General features: G+C 48.2%; 1 protein-coding gene across 3 annotated transcripts in view; it reads right to left on the bottom strand.

The window, feature by feature from the left end:
• The window catches only part of dnajc14 (DnaJ (Hsp40) homolog, subfamily C, member 14), a 65,839-nt gene extending 56,555 nt beyond the window's left edge, over positions 1–9,284 (bottom strand). The window contains exon 1 of one of the 3 annotated variants that reach the window (XM_072493748.1): positions 9,099–9,284. The gene's annotated coding sequence lies outside the window, so the exon portion shown is untranslated. Of the gene's footprint in view, positions 1–8,761; positions 9,012–9,098 lie in introns of those variants that run through there. The other 2 variants (XM_072493746.1, XM_072493747.1) reach the window with 2 other exon arrangements.
• Positions 9,285–16,258: the final 6,974 nt, after the last annotated feature.

Here is a 16,258-nt window from a genome sequence, read left to right as displayed (position 1 = left end):
GAGTCAGGAGGTCATGTCGCAGCTGTACAGAACTCTGGTACGGCCGTATTTGGAGTATTGCGTACAGTTCTGGTCACCGCATTATAGGAAGGACGTGGAGGCTTTGGAGCGGGTGCAGAGGAGATTTACCAGGATGTTGCCTGGTATGGAGGGAAAATCTTATGAGGAAAGGCTGATGGACTTGAGGTTGTTTTCCTGCTCAACCTCTGTGGGTACTACTGGGCCGCCAATGCGACAATGGTGCGCAAGTGGGTGATGGAGGGGGAGGGGGCTGCATGGAAGAGGCTGGAGACGGCGTTCTGTGTGGGTACGAGTCTGGGGGCGCTGACAACGGCGCAGCTGCCGCTCCCTCCAAGGAGGTATACCACGGTGGTGGTGGCGGCCCTCAAAATTTGGGGGCAGTGGAGGCGGCATAGGGGGGGAAGTTAGGGCCTCGGCGTGGACCCCATTGCGGAGGAACCACCGGTTCGCCCCAGGAAGAACAGGTGGAGGGTTTTCGGGGTGGCACAGGGCAGGGATACGAAAGTTGGGGGACCTGTTTGTGGACGGGAAGTTCGCGAGCTTGGGTGAGCTGGAGGAGAAGTGCGGGCTCCCCCCCCCGGGGAACACCTTCAGGTACTTACAGGTAAGGGCGTTTGCCAGACGGCAGGTGGTGGAATTCCCGCGGCTACTGCCACACACAGTACAGGACAGGGTGCTCTGGGGGGTTGGGGGGGGGGGGGGGATCACGGAAACTTACCAGGTGATGCAGGAGGAGGAGGAGGGGGCCTCGGTGGTGGAGTTGAAAGGTAAGTGGGAGGAGGAGTTGGGGGAGGAGATCGAAGAGGGGACGTGGGCAGATGCCCTAGGGAGGGTGAACTCTTCCTCTTGATGTGCGAGGCTCAGCCTCATACAGTTTAAGGTGCTGCACAGGGCACACATGACCGGGACAAGGATGAGCAGGTTCTTTGGGGGTGAGGACAGGTGTGTTAGGTGCTCAGGGAGCCCAGCAAATCACACCCATATGTTCTGGGCATGCCCAGCGCTGGAGGAATTTTGGAAGGGCGTAGCAAGGACGGTGTCGAGGGTGGTAGGATCCAGGGTCAGACCAGGATGGGGGCTCGCAATATTTGGGGTGGCAGAGGAGCTGAGTGCAGGAGGCGAAAGAGGCCTGAATTCTGGCCTTTGCGCAGAAGAGCAATAGTAATAGGGGACTCTATAGTCAGGGGCACAGATAGGCGCTTCTGTGGACGTGAAGGAGACTCCAGGATGGTATGTTGCCTCCCTGGTGCCAGGGTCCAGGATGTCTCCGAACGGGTAGAGGGAATCCTGAAGGGGGAGGGCAAACAGGCAGAGGTCGTTGTACATATTGGTACTAACGACATAGGCAGGAAGGGGCATGAGGTCCTGCAGCAGGAGTTCAGGGAGCTAGGCAGAAAGTTAAAAGACAGGACCTCGAGGGTTGTAATCTCGGGATTACTCCCTGTGCCACGTGCCAGTGAGGCTAGAAATAGGAAGTTGAAGTCTCCCATCACCACAACCCTGTTGTTTTTACTCTTTTCCAAAATCTGTCTACCTATCTGCTCCTCTATCTCCCACTGGCTGATAGAGGAATTAGATAAACACGTGGCTAAACAGCTGGTGTAGGAGGGAGGGTTTCCATTATCTGGACCACTGGGAGCTCTTCCGGGGCAGGTGTGACCTGTATAAGAAGGACGGGTTGCATCTAAACCGGAGAGGCATAAATATCCTGGCCGCGAGGTTTGCTAGTGTCACACGGGAGGGTTTAAACTAGTATGGCAGGGGGTGGGCACGGGAGCAATAGGTCAGAAGGTGAGAGCATTGAGGGAGAACTAGGGAATAGGGACAGTGTGGCTCTGAGGCAGAGCAGACGGGGAGAAGTTGCTGAACACAGCGGGTCTGGTGGCCTGAAGTGCATATGTTTTAATGCAAGGAGCATTACGGGTAAGGCAGATGAACTTAGAGCTTGGATTACTACTTGGAACTATGATGTTGTTGCCATTACAGAGACCTGGTTGAGGGAAGGGCAGGATTGGCAGCTAAACGTTCCAGGATTTAGATGTTTCAAGCGGGATAGAGGGGGATGTAAAAGGGGAGGTGGAGTTGCGCTACTTGTTCGGGAGAATATCACAGCTATACTGCGAGAGGACACCTCAGAGGGCAGTGAGGCTATATGGGTAGAGATCAGGAATAAGAAGGGTGCAGTCACAATGTTGGGGGTATACTACAGGCCTCCCAACAGCCAGTGGGAGATAGAGGAGCAGATAGGTAGACAGATTTTGGAAAAGAGTAAAAACAACAGGGTTGTGGTGATGGGAGACTTCAACTTCCCCAATATTGACTGGGACTCACTTAGTGCCAGGGGCTGAGACGGGGCGGAGTTTGTAAGGAGCATCCAGGAGGGCTTCTTAAAACAATATGTGGACAGTCCAACTAGGGAAGGGGCGGTACTGGACCTGGTATTGGGGAATGAGCCCAGCCAGGTGGTAGATGTTTCAGTAGGGGAGCATTTCGGTAACAGTGACCACAATTCAGTAAGTTTTAAAGTACTGGTGGACAAGGATAAGAGTGGTCCGAGGATGAATGTGCTAAATTGGGGGAAGGCTAATTATAACAATATTAGGCGGGAACTGAAGAACATTGATTGGGGGCGGATGATTGAGGGCAAATCAACATCTGACATGTGGGAGGCTTTCAAGTGTCAGTTGAAAGGAATACAGGACCGGCATGTTCCTGTGAGGAAGAAAGATAAATACGGCAATTTTCGGGAACCTTGGATGACGAGTGATATTGTAGGCCTCGTCAAAAAGAAAAAGGAGGCATTTGTCAGGGCTAAGAGGCTGGGAACAGACGAAGCCTGTGTGGCATATAAGGAAAGTAGGAAGGAACTTAAGCAAGGAGTCAGGAGGGCTAGAAGGGGTCACGAAAAGTCATTAGCAAATAGGGTTAAGGAAAATCCCAAGGCTTTTTACACGTACATAAAAAGCAAGAGGGTAGCCAGGGAAAGGGTTGGCCCACTGAAGGACAGGCAAGGGAATCTATGTGTGGAGCCAGAGGAAATGGGCGAGGTACTAAATGAATACTTTGCATCAGTATTCACCAAAGAGAAGGAATTGGTAGATGTTGAGTCTGGAGAAGGGGGTGTAGATAGCCTGGATCACATTGTGATCCAAAAAGACGAGGTGTTGGGTGTCTTAAAAAATATTAAGGTAGATAAGTCCCCAGGGCCTGATGGGATCTACCCCAGAATACTGAAGGAGGCTGGAGAGGAAATTGCTGAGGCCTTGACAGAAATCTTTGGATCCTCGCTGTCTTCAGGGGATGTCCCGGAGGACTGGAGAATAGCCAATGTTGTTCCTCTGTTTAAGAAGGGTAGCAAGGATAATCCCGGGAACTACAGGCCGGTGAGCCTTACTTCAGTGGTAGGGAAATTACTGGAGAGAATTCTTAGAGACAGGATCTACTCCCATTTGGAAGCAAATGGACGTATTAGTGAGAGGCAGCACGGTTTTGTGAAGGGGAGGTCGTGTCTCACTAACTTGATAGAGTTTTTCGAGGAGGTCACTAAGATGATTGATGCAGGTAGGGCAGTAGATGTTGTCTATATGGACTTCAGTAAGGCCTTTGACAAGGTCCCTCATGGTAGACTAGTACAAAAGGTGAAGTCACACGGGATCAGGGGTGAACTGGCAAGGTGGATACAGAACTGGCTAGGCCATAGAAGGCAGAGGGTAGCAATGGAGGGATGCTTTTCTAATTGGAGGGCTGTGACCAGTGGTGTTCCACAGGGATCAGTGCTGGGACCTTTGCTCTTTGTAGTATATATAAATGATTTGGAGGAAAATGTAACTGGTCTGATTAGTCAGTTTGCAGACGACACAAAGGTTGGTGGAATTGCGGATAGCGATGAGGACTGTCTGAGGATACAGCAGGATTTAGATTGTCTGGAGACTTGGGCGGAGAGATGGCAGATGGAGTTTAATCCTGACAAATGTGAGGTAATGCATTTTGGAAGGTCTAATGCAGGTAGGGAATATACAGTGAATGGTAGAACCCTCAAGAGTATTGAAAGTCAAAGAGATCTAGGAGTACAGGTCCACAGGTCATTGAAAGGGGCAACACAGGTGGAAAAGGTAGTCAAGAAGGCATACGGCATGCTTGCCTTCATTGGCCGGGGCATTGAGTATAAGAATTGGCAAGTCATGTTGCAGCTGTATAGAACCTTAGTTAGGCCACACTTGGAGTATAGTGTTCAATTCTGGTCGCCACACTACCAGAAGGATGTGGAGGCTTTAGAGAGGGTGCAGAAGAGATTTACCAGAATGTTGCCTGGTATGGAGGGCATAAGCTATGAGGAGCGATTGAATAAACTCGGTTTGTTCTCACTGGAACGAAGGAGGTTGAGGGGCGACCTGATAGAGGTCTACAAAATTATGAGGGGCATAGACAGAGTGGATAGTCAGAGGCTTTTCCCCAGGGTAGAGGGGTCAATTACTAGGGGGCATAGGTTTAAGGTGAGAGGGGCAAGGTTTAGAGTAGATGTACGAGGCAAGTTTTTTACGCAGAGGGTAGTGGGTACCTGGAACTCGCTACCGGAGGAGGTAGTGGAAGCAGGGACGATAGGGACATTTAAGGGGCATCTTGACAAATATATGAATAGGATGGGAATAGAAGGATACGGACCCAGGAAGTGTAGAAGATTGTAGTTTAGTCGGGCAGTATGGTCGGCACGGGCTTGGAGGGTCGAAGGGCCTGTTCCTGTGCTGTACATTTCTTTGTTATTTGTTGTTCTTTGTTCTTTGTTCTTTGTCCCTGGTAGCCCGGCGAAGGATTCTCCTTCAGTGGAAAGATACGAGGCCCCCAAGCGTGGAATCCTGGATCAGCGATATGGCAGGGTTCATTAAATTGGAGAGGGTCAGTACAAGGGTTCTTTAGGCGGTGGCAACCGTTCTTAGTCTTTCTGGCAGAACGATAGACATTGGTCAATGGCAGCAGCAGCTCGGCGGGTGGGGAGGGGTTTACTTTATTTTTGTTTATGTTATTTACACTGGAAGGGTCTGAGGGGGTGTATACACCGTTGTCTTAAGTCAGGGTGTTAATGTTAATTTATTATTTAGGTATTTGGGGGGGGGGGGGGGGGGGGGGGGGTTTGGGGGGTTGCTTTTTTCGATTGTGTTTTGTACTTAACCCTGTTGGGTTCTTTTTTCTTTCTCATTTTGTTATTGATATTTTATGAAAACCTTTAATAAAAATTATTTTTTTAAAAATGTATCTCAAGTCTTGCCTCATCACATCATAATTGCCTTTCCCCCAGATATAACTCTTGCCCTGTGGTATATACCTATCCCTTTCCATCACTAAAGTAAACGTAATCGAATTGTGGTCACTATGACCAAAGTGCTCACCTACCTCCACTTCTAACACCTGTCCTGGTTCATTACACAGTACCAAATCCAATATGGCCTCGCCTCTCGTTGGCCTATCTACATACTGTGTCAGGAAACCTTCCTGCACACATTGGACAAAAACAGACCCATCTAAATAATCGAACTATAGCGTTTCCAGTCAATATTTGGAAAGTTAAAGTCCCCCATAACAACTACCCTGTTGCTTTCGCTCCTATCCAGAATCATCTTTGCAATCCTCTCCTCTGCATCTCTGGAACTTTTCGGAGGCCTATAGAAAACCCTTGGGCATAACTCACTCTGGTGTCTTGCACTAATTCCACCAAGATTGCATTAATTAGCAGAAATGAACAGAAGCTTAACTGTAAATATATTTAAAAATCTTGCTAGATATCCAAGAGTCCAGATTGTGGTGGAAGCTTTGTCAGGTTTTTGGAGTCAGCAGTAGGATCACACTCAGCTCCGAGTCAGAAGGCTGTACGTTCAAGTCCTACTCCAGAGACTAGAGCTCAGAATCCAGGCTGTCACTTCAGTGTTCTCAGAGGTCCATCTATCAGATGGGATGTTAAACCAAGGAGGCCCCTGTCTATCCTCTCATGTGGATATAAAACAAAAAACATCCCATGGCAATATTTGAACAGCAGGGTAATGTTCCCTAGTGTCCTGGAAAATATTTATCCCTCAACTGATAACACCGAAAACAATTATTTCACTGCTGTTTGTGGGCGTTCACTGTGCACAAACTGCCATATTCAGCAGTGACTACACTTTAAAAGCATTTCACTGCCGGTAAAGTGCTTGGGAGAGTCTTGAAGTGGTATTTAGTTCTTGCTTCTTTACTCTTATCCATTCCCATGCCCTCATACTACATATCCATTGTACACAGCAAATCTGTTCATTTCTTACCAAAACCACACTTTACCTGGGGAAGTCGCTACTCAATTTGCTATCATATCATTTTCGGGAACGTTACAAATGGGTGTGTTCACAGCCATTATATTCTAGTCTGCACAACTAAGTTTTAGTTTTCAAAGCCATCCATTGTAAACCAAGCCTTACATGTAGATTGAGGATTTTTTTCAGTTAACGGTATTTGCAGCATGACTGAATCTTATTGGTCTGATAAAGATTTCAGCATTAACAGTTACAATTGGACAAAATGTTACCAGGAGTGACTACTCTCCCAGGCTGTTGAGAGAAAGCTGCCATTAAGGGAGAATCAAAAATAAGTCAGCTTTGTTCAACTGATTATTCAGAATGTAGGAAAGTACTTTTATAATAATCTTTTTTAAAAAATATTGTTTATTATTGTCACAAGTAGGATGGCACGGTGGCGCAGTGATTAGCACTGCTACCTCACGATGCTGAGGACCCGGGTTCGATCCCAGGCCACTGTCCCTGTGGAGTTTGCACATTCTCCCTATGTTCGCGTGGGTCCCACTCCCACAACCCAAAAGATGTGCAGGCTAGGTGGATTGGCCATGCTGAATTGTCCCTTAATTGAAAAAAAATAATTGGGTACTCTAAATTTGAAAAAACAAATAATTGTCACAACATTAACACTACAATGACGTCACTGTGAAAATCCCCGAATCACCACACTCCGGCACCTGTTTGGGTACACGGAGGGAGAATTTAGAATTTCCAATTCACCTAACAAGCACGGCTTTAATTTTATCCAATAAACTTGCACATTTGATAATTAAAATGCAGTTTTATTTACACTATATCAACATAGGAGACCGTTCACCAAATTTCAACTCTCGTTCTTTTCTTTCCACTTGTTTGCATTACCTCCCTAAACCTCTCCCCTTTAAAATGCTCTTTTCAACCTACCACTTTGGCCAAAGATTTGGTCATCTATCCAAAGGTGGTCTTCCGTGGCTCAGTGTCAAATTTAAGACCCCTGCGAAACACCCAGGACGTTTTGCTACATTAAAAGCACTAAACCAAACTGTGCTGTCCCAGAAATGTTTAGAGCAGATTTAGAATTACACAACTAAGAACAGGATGAAAATTTCACACGCCCGATATGACTTTTTCATTGAAATCCTGGTGAGAAAAATTCAAATGTGTCTAGAAAAATTCAATGTGCCCACCATTATGCTTTACTGAAATCCTGCTGACACTATTATCTCGATAGATAATAAGATTTACTCAGCACCCTCTATTTTAAGTGTAAAATAATAAAGCTATTAGAATAGCATAGCAATCACAGAATATTATGTCTTCACACTGTCACTCATCATTTCTATCCCTCATCTGCTCTCAAGCACCTTGAAGATGCAACAATGCATTCAAACAATGACTTCTCACAATTGTCTTAGAAAGGTGATCAGCATTTAAATAATTATAAGTAGCAACTACGTACGCAGAGGTAGAGGAGATAATAACCTTACCAGTAATCATTTCTGTTCAAGGCAGATTGCAAATACATTAATTGTAAGAGTAAAAATACCCAATGGGCAAGATTGTACAGTTCCCAAGGCACGCGTTTCTCGGCCACGCGCCGCTCGCTGGAATTCTATCTTCCCGCCGCTTGTTAATGGGATTTCCCATTGTGAACATCCCCCCCCCCCCCCCGCGGCACAGAGAAACCCGCTAGCGGGGGGGTGCTCCATCATAGAATTTTTACAGTGCAGAAGGAAGCCATTCGGCCCCATTCGATTTGTTTTCTTTTTAAAAAATCAATACCGCATGCATTCATGTAACGAAGGGACAGTGCGGTGACACAGTGGTCAACACTGCTGCCTCACAGTGCCAGGGACACCTGGCACATCCGTGGACACTTGGGGGCAATTTATCATGTCCAATCCACCTAACCTGCACATCTTTGGACTGTGGGAGGAAACCGGAGCACCCGGAGGAAACCCACGCAGACACGGGGAGAAAGTGCAGACTCCGCACAGACAGTGACCCAAGCCGGAATCGAACCCGGGACCCTGGCGCGGTGAGGCAGCAGTGCCACCCACTGTGCCACCGTGTCAGGAAGTCCTATGATATATTTTAGCTACTTCACACACAAGGCAGGAAAGGAATATGGCATTTATGCCACAGCCATGTCTTAAACATTTTAGCGACGGTTGATGGGGTTATGCTTTTTTAAGCTCACAACAATAATTTGGCCTATTTCTTAATCCTGTTTTCTCCGCATTACATTTGGAAGCAACATTGTGTAATGTTTTAAATATGCAACAGTCTGACCCCGTTAACAATTTAACCAAGTTCAGACAAACCGATGGGGAAGTTTGAAAATGTTAACAAAAAATGTACTTTAACCCACACAGCAATAAGAAACCAATCCATTTTACGATTTCGAAACCGACCTTATTTAATTGTATTTCACAAAAACTTACTCTAGCCTTCGGGGAGGAAAAAAGCCATGATGTGAATGTTCTCTGGGTGTAGTGTCAGGAGGTTGAGACTGTGCGCTTTTAAACACACGTTGAAAACAAGTGCTGCTCCTTTGGCAATTGGGGTATTTACAACCCAATGGTGGTGGGAGGGGGACCCGCCCCTCGGGGAGGTCCCGCCTCCTCTGCTCGCTGATTGGCCGGGGCTCAGGGGATGAGGGGAATGCGGCGCTGGGATTGGCCACCCCACCTGTCGGTCAGGCCTCCTGCGCGAGCCGCCCTCCCCCCTGTTTATTCAGTTAGTGGGTTTGATTTTCAGAATGTCACGGGGCGGACTCACCTCAGCTTCCAGCCACCGCTCCTCTCGCAGCATCGGGGGGGGGGGGGTGTGGGGGCAGCGGCGGCCGAGCCCAGCCGGGCGCGAGCTGCCGCCGATTGCGGTGAAGCGCGACTTTCAGCCTTTCCGCTCGGAACAAAACCGCCCGTTTCAACCCGTTTGTGAGAGCGGCGGGGTGGGCGGGACACCACTTCCACTTCCGGTGTGAACAGGAACTTCCGTCATGTGCCCCCTCCGGCGCAGGCGCACCAGTCCGGGTAAAGTGGAACAGGTGGCATAACGAGCGCAGAGACAGACCCAGGCTCCACTGCGCACTGGGGAGAATCCCACTACTACTAATCTTTATTGTCACAAGTAGGGTTACATTAACACTGCAATGAAGTTACTGTGAAAAGCCCCTCGTCGCCACATTCCGGCGCCTGTTCGGGTCACAGAGGGAGAATTCAGAATGTCCAATTCACCTAACAGCACGTCTTTCAGGACTTGTGGGAGGAAACCGGAGCACCCGGAGGAAACCCACGCAGACACGGGGAGAACGTGCAGACTCCGCAGACAGTTTCCTCATAAGCCAACCTTTTCATCTCCAGAATCAGTCAAGTGAACCTTCTCTGAACTGCCTTCAATGCATGTATATCGTTCCTCAAGTAAAGAAACTAAAACTGCACGCAGTACTCCAGATACAGTTTAAATCCGGAAACAAAACTTCCTTTTATATTTCATATCCTCTTTGCAATAAACGCCTACGTTCCATTTGTCTTCCTAATTATTTGCCAGATCTGCCTGCTAGCTTTTCGTGATCAATGGGAGGAAGCGGTCAGTACAGGGATCCCCTGTGGTCGTTCCCCTGAGTAACAAGTATACCGCTTTGGATACTGTTGGGGGGGGCGACTTACCAGGGGTAAGCCATGGGGTGCAAGTCTCTGACACAGAGTCTGTCCCTGTTGCTCAGAAGGGAAAGAGGGAGCGGAGTAGAGCATTAGTCATTGGAGACTCCATAGTTAGGGGGATAGATAGGAGATTCTGTGGGAACGAGAGAGACTCGCGGTTGGTGTGTTGCCTCCCAGGTGCCAGGGTGCGTGATGTCTCGGATCGTGTTTTCGGGATCCTTAAGGGGGAGGGGGAGCAGCCCCAAGTTGTGGTCCACATAGGTACCAACGATATAGGTAGGAAAAGGGATAGGGATGTAAGGCAGGAATTCAGGGAGCGAGGGTGGAAACGTAGATCTAGGACAAACAGAGTTATTATCTCTGGGTTGTTACCCGTGCCATGTGATAACGAGACGAGGAACAGGGAAAGAGAGGAGTTGAACACGTGGCTATAGGGATGGTGCAGGAGGGAGGGTTTCAGATTTCTGGATAATTGGGGCTCATTCTGGGGTTGGTGGGACTTCTACAAACGGGATGGTCTACACCTGGACCAGAGGGGTACCAATATCCTGGGATATATCCCATTTGGCCCAGGGGACTTGTCGACCCCTCAGGATTTTCAAAATTGCTAATACATCCTTCCTCAGAACATCTACTTCCTCCAGCCTACCCGCCTGAATCACACTCTCATCCTCAAAAACATGGCCCCTCTCCTTGGTGAACACTGAAGAAAAGTATTCATTCAACGCCTCTCCTATTTCTTCTGACTCCATGCACAAGTTCCCACTACTGTCATTGACCGGCCCTAACCTCACCCTGGTCATTCTTTTATTTCTCACATAGAGTAAAAAGCCTTAGGGTTTTCCTTGATCCGATCCGCCAAGGACTTCTCATGCCCCCTCCTAGCTCTCCTAAGCCCTTTTTTTTAGCTCATTCCTTGTAACCTTGTAACCCTCAAGCGACCCAACTGAACCTTGTTTTCTCATCCTTACATACGCTTCCTTTTTCCTCTTGACAAGACATTCAATCTCTTTTGTGAACCATGGTTCCCTCACATGGCCATTTCCTCCCTGCCTGACAGGGACATACCTATCAAGGACACGCAGTATTTGTTCCTTGAACAAGCTCCACTTTTCATTTGTGCCTTTCCCTGACAGTTTCTATTCCCATCTTATGGTCCCTAATTCTTGCCTAATCGCATCATAATTACCCCTCCCCCAATTATAAACCTTGCCCTGCCATATGGCCCTATCTCTCTCCATTGCAATAGTGAAAGACACCGAATTGTGGTTACTATTGTAGCCACCTGGGTTGGCCATTTCCTGACTTAAAATGGAGATCCGCAAAGAGTACAGGGAAATTCAGCCAAGCCAGGAAAAACTAGCAGGTGCAAAGTTTCCTCTGCATTAGAACTTGCAGAAACCCAGACAGCACTGAAACTCACAGCCATCTGCATAGTAATGAGCGATCCCCGGGAACAATTGAAACATGTAAGGTGAATAAGGCCAAGCCAGACTCCTCGGCGCCAGCAGGAGCCAGACAAAGGAATTCCAACGGATATTCGGGGACCTCCCAGCGATCAGGGAACGGCTCCAGTATTGGAGAAATCGATCCAAGTCATCGGAACGTAGTCCAATCACTTGGAACCAGGTACGGGGTCCGCCCCGAACGGCGCGAAGCCCCTGGGGACTATAATGTAGAGCCCCCAAGTTCAATTCGTGCTTCTTGGCAGGGTCACTCAGCAGCGAACCAACCCTCGACAGTGACCTGCCTCGCTGCCGCACCAACCAAGTAAGTCTCCAGTCAACACACGCTACGAGATAGGCGCTCCTAGCTACAAGTCCATACCAGCTTTTGAATCCTGCAGACTCAGACCCCGAACGAAAGGCCATTTGTTCCCCTGACCTGGTGCCAGTTCCGAAGCTAAGTATAGGCCTTTTAGTGATAGAGATAGTCTAGTAAGTAGAGTTTTATGCATGAGTAGTGATTTACTGTGTATAATAAATGTGTTTTGATTTGAATCTTACTAATTGGTGTGTTGAGTTATTGATCAGTACTTGAACTTGAACCTCGTGGCGGTATCATAAAGATACCTGGCGACTCTAGAGCAAAGGTTATAGAAACAGAGCAAATTAAGTAAAGACACAACGAGCAACAAATTAAGAGCCAACCAAAGTTTGCAACATTTACTGGCGACTCCGCCGGGACCCGACTTAGAAGTGGCCTGACCACTCCGGGAGAACCCAAAATTTGAATTAGAATCCAATTAGGAACAGAAAAACCACAAGTGTTCAAGCAGTTCTGATCAATCCTCATAATTCGGAAGCGTGTTAATGCATGCGTAACTAACAGGGCGATAAGGTAAAACTGATAGATTTTTGTTGCGAAAAACTGTCGGGAGTTTGTATTCTGGAAAGTAGCGAAAGCCGTACCCGTAATTACAGCACCGCCTTAGTACCCCTCGTTCCAAATTTTAAAAGAGCATTCAGATAGGAAAAATGGCAATGAAGGCAATGGAACGTCTTCTGAACCCCCAGGAATTAGAGGTCGCAGCGACCAGCAGCAGAGTAGGACAGTGTCCCGTTTGGGAAGAAGAGATCAGAAAATATCTCAAAGGAAAAGAATGGCCCCTTTGGAGTGAATTCTGTGACAATGAGGAAACAGGACCCGGGAGTATAGGACATACTTGGCGGGAGAACATGTCAGAGATCCATAAGAAAAGCTTAGGGAAAGCTCGCAAGCCGATGGCAATCGTGTCCTGTCTGGCACAATTGCGAGGCACAGAGGAGGTTGTTTGGACGCTCCGCAAGAGATAGAAGAGAGACATCGAATGAGCAAGGTCGATGTTAGTGAGATTGAGAGAGAGAATATAGATTTGAGAAGGAAGTTGGCAGCAAACGACGGAGAGGTGGATGATGCCAAGTGGGCACACCAGACGTGTCTAGCGCATGACTTGGATGAGGGAGTTGAAGGGTGGGTCAGTAAATTTGCAGACGATACGAAGATTGGTGGAGTTGTGGATAGTGAGGAGGGCTGTTGTCGGCTGCAAAGAGACATAGATAGGATGCAGAGCTGGGCTGAGAAGTGGCAGATGGAGTTTAACCCTGAAAAGTGTGAAGTTGTCCATTTTGGAAGGACAAATATAAATGCGGAATACAGGGCTAACGGTAGAGTTCTTGGCAATGTGGAGGAGCAGAGAGATCTTGGGGTCTATGTTCATACATCTTTGAAAGTTGCCACTCAAGTGGATGGAGCTGTGAAGAAGGCCTATGGTGTGCTAGCGTTCATTAACAGAGGGATTGAATTCAAGAGCTGTGAGGTGATGATGCAGCTGTACAAAACTTTGGTAAGGCCACATTTGGAGTACTGTGTACAGTTCTGGTCGCCTCATTTTAGGAGGAATGTGGAAGCTTTGGAAAAGGTGCAAAGAAGATTTACCGGATGTTACCTGGAATGGAGAGTAGGTCGTACGAGGAAAGGTTGAGGGTGCCTTTTCTCATTAGAACGGAGAAGGATGAGGGGCGACTTGATAGAGGTTCATAAGATGATCAGGGGAATAGATAGAGTAGACAGTCAGAGACTTTTTCCCCAGGTGGAACAAACCATTACAAGGGTACATAAATTTAAGGTGAATGGTGGAAGATATAGGGGGGGATGTGAGAGGTAGGTTCTTTACCCAGAGAGTAGTGGGGGCATGGAATGCACTGCCTGTGGAAGTAGTTGAGTCGGAAACATTAGGGACCTTCAAGCAGCTATTGGATAGGTACATGGATTACGGTAAAATGATATAGTGTAGATTTATTTGTTCTTAAGGGCAGCACGGTAGCATTGTGGATAGCACAATTGCTTCACAGCTCCAGGGTCCCAGGTTCGATTCCGGCTTGGGTCACTGTCTGTGCGGAGTCTGCACATCCTCCCCGTGTCTGCGTGGGTTTCCTCCGGGTGCTCCGGTTTCCTCCCACAGTCCAAAGATGTGCAGGTTAGGTGGATTGGCCATGATAAATTGCCCTTAGTGTCCAAAATTGCCCTTAATGTTGGGTGGAGGTATTGACTTTGGGTAGGGAGCTCTTTCCAAGAGCCGGTGCTGACTCAATGGGCCGAATGGCCTCCTTCTGCACTGTAAATTAAATGATAATCTATGATTAATCTAGGACAAAGGTTCGGCACAACATAGTGGGCCGAAGGGCCTGTTCTGTGCTGTATTTTCCTCTGTTCTATGTGAGCAGCTTCCAAACTCAGTACGAAAAGGCCTTTCAGGACACGCAATGTGCAGCCCTGGTAAGAGAAGAGAGAGAGAAACAGGTAGATGCATTGCAAAGGCAGTGCAGCGATCTAAAAGCAGCGTTAAGAGCACTCCATGCTGCCACCACGGAGCACAGACAAAGCTCATTAAATCATGCAAAATGCAGGAAGCAGATTGTGGAACTGCAGTCTTTGCTTTCCGTGCAAAATGGGTTTCAGAGCACTTTTGGATCCCAATTAGATGAGGAAGACGGCCCTGATTTGCAAGAATTAAATGAAACCGTGCATAGGTATGTTCAGGGAACATGTGCGCAAGGAAAGCCCCAAAAGAGAAAAGCACCCCAACCCCCCACAGAGCAGATAGATCAGGCACCCCTGAATCCAGTCACTACCCACCGCACAGTCACATCAGAAGGAGATGCAGAATTTCTTTACACCGCCCCCTTAACCGTGACCCAATTACGGGACGCGTGCGAAAAGATCCCACCGTTCCTCCCCACCTCAGACCCCCACCACTTCTTTGCTAGAGTGAAGCAGCAGGCGACCATGTACGGCCTGGATGAGCGTGAGCAAGTGAAGCTCACAGTTTTGAGCTGAGACCTTTCGGTCGTAGCAGCCCTTCCCGACCCACAGAATGTAGGAGGAGGCACCCTTGAGGAAATGCACGCAGCGATCCTAGACACGATCGGCTACAACAGAGGTGACCCAGTAGAAGGCCTGAATAAGTGCAGGCAGAAGAAAACCGAACACCCCAGTGTTTGCTGGACGCCTGTGGATTCATTTTACAGCCGTTTATGGAAACTTAGACTGCGCCCATTTGTCCCAAGACAACATGGCCAAATGGACCCGCACCCTTATCTCCCATGCCACAGAGGCAGGACAAAAATCCTGTACCAATTATGACCCCTCGGTAGAAGCGCACAACGAAAAATGTGTTTTAAAAAGGTTGTCCCGCTCCTGGGAGCAATCTGTCCAAAACAAACCTGCGATTAGGAAACCCGAGGAACAGCAGGCAGAGGCAGATATCCAAGCAGTGAAAGCACACCAGAACCCCGCATGGGTGAACGAAGGCAGGAACAGCCCCCCACAGAAACCACAGGAGTGTTACAACTGTGGACAATTAGGTCACTTTGCACGAGAGTGCAAGGCCCCACGAAAGCCACAGAGAGCCCAGCAGGCAGGCAGTCTGAATAGTAACAGGACAAAGCCCATACATAGTGTGAGCACCCGTTCAGACCAGACCGAACTGAACGGAACTGACTGACGGTGTTCGGGCTTCCCCAGTTGGGTCTGCGACACCCTTTGGGATAGGTCCGGCCGACCAGTCGTTGCAGCGAAAATACGGGGACAGCCCATCAAATTTCTCTGGGACACAGGAGGATCCTGCATCACAATTAATTCCTCCACCATGTTCCAAAAAGACACGTAGCCCACTACAGCCACAATCACCCTCAGCGGCTTCACAGGCCACTCACAACAGGGACACATCACAGCCCCTGTACCCATTCAAATTGGCAACATTATGACAAAACACCCCATAGTTTTGGTCGATCTGGACCACACAGCAGAACACATTTTGGGCATTGATTTCATGAACTCCCACAACCTTTCATTTGACCCAGTGAATCAATGTGTCTGGAAAATGACAAAGTCAGCAAGAGTCCCCGCAACGCTCACAATAGGTGAGTATGCAAACAAGATTAGCGCAGTCGGCGAATTTTGGTTTGACCCGACCACGATTAGTGCAGACAAACAGGTTAGGGCAGTTCTACAGAAGAACAGGACCGCATTTGCAAGTCATAAACATGACTGCGGCAGGATGGCTGGTTCGGTTCAAATAACAGGACCTGACCCTCGACCCCAGAAGCAATATGGTTTTCCCCAAGAGGCAGAGAGAGAAATCTCAAAGGTTATTGATAGTTTATTAGAACAAGGCGTACTTCGATCAGTAGCCTCTACTAATAATGCCCCGATTTGGCCAGTGAGAAAACCCGATGGATCATGGCGACTGACCATCGATTACCGGGAACTCAACAAAATCATCCCCTCAGCAGC

This window comes from Scyliorhinus torazame, chromosome X (genome assembly GCF_047496885.1).
Source record: "Scyliorhinus torazame isolate Kashiwa2021f chromosome X, sScyTor2.1, whole genome shotgun sequence".
Classification (NCBI taxonomy): domain Eukaryota; kingdom Metazoa; phylum Chordata; class Chondrichthyes; order Carcharhiniformes; family Scyliorhinidae; genus Scyliorhinus; species Scyliorhinus torazame.
This window is presented reverse-complemented; position numbering and strand designations above follow the sequence as displayed.